Source organism: Apis dorsata, unplaced genomic scaffold (genome assembly GCF_000469605.1).
Source record: "Apis dorsata unplaced genomic scaffold, Apis dorsata 1.3 scaffold_891, whole genome shotgun sequence".
Taxonomy (NCBI): Eukaryota; Metazoa; Arthropoda; class Insecta; order Hymenoptera; family Apidae; genus Apis; species Apis dorsata.
Genome location: NW_006264007.1, coordinates 81,162 through 82,163, shown reverse-complemented (window position 1 = coordinate 82,163; position 1,002 = coordinate 81,162). Strand labels below are relative to the sequence as shown.

At 27.7% G+C, this 1,002-nt stretch overlaps 1 long non-coding RNA gene across 1 annotated transcript; it reads left to right on the top strand.

Moving 5' to 3' along the window:
* On the top strand, positions 1-192 carry LOC116186546. The gene is made up of 2 exons (XR_004151554.1): positions 1-31; positions 134-192. It is a non-coding gene; the product is annotated as an uncharacterized LOC116186546 (long non-coding RNA).
* The last annotated feature ends 810 nt before the right edge of the window (positions 193-1,002 follow it).

The following is a 1,002-nucleotide window of genomic DNA, read 5'->3' as shown; positions in this document are numbered from 1 at the left end:
TTAATTTTTACACGAGGGTGCTTCCATCGTGGTAACCATCGTTTTTTTTTTTTTTTACGTATGTATGTTTATTAAGAGCTAACATTATAAATCGTATCGTTTGTTTGTTATTGAGATATATGTGGGTTTATAGATAATAAATATTTATTTACACGTGATTAGTTTTACGATACGAATGGGATAGTGCCATTTTTGAAGAAAAATAAAGTTTAGAATTTTTAAGGATTGAAAAGGTATGTAACACAATTTTCTATTATTATTCATTATTATTTTTTATATCATTTTTAATATCAATCTAATTCCAATTCAGTTTAATTAACAATTTTTCTTTGACATGACACGAAACGAAATTAACATATCGTTAATTAAATTTCCATTTAATATTTCCTATGAAATAGAAGAAATCTGAAATTGCCAATCTTTCGAATGAAAAGTTTATGCTCAACATTCGATTATAATTTATTCGCAATTAAAATTTCGTTTCGTTTCACGTTCGGAATTAATTACGCACGAACGTTTAAAATTGAACAGGATGATAATACATAGCTCCTTTGGGAAATGGAATATATTCGAAAACAGAACGAACGCCTATTTAATATTACATCAATGGTTCGTGACGAAAGAAAACACGTCAATTGCTCCCAGCGTTAACATACCAGTCTTTGTAGTTTTACATGTCAGCCGTTCGTTTGAATGTTTCACGAAAATAAATTGTGCGCCATATTTAAGGTTATTTATTTTATATAAATCAAGGATTATTTTAGAATGGAACAGGGAACTCTTTTATTTGGTATTTGCATATTTGAAAGGATAGTATCGAAAATAATGAAAAGGAATAATGAGCAAGTGTTAGCGTTATTTTTGCAAAAAGTATTCACGTTTAAAATAAGATAATATCATAACGATTAATATATGCTTAAAATGCAGGTTTCCATTGGAATTCGAATAGCAGTATGTATTGAAACATATTCAAATTGAAAATGTTCAAAAGCTTTCAACGAT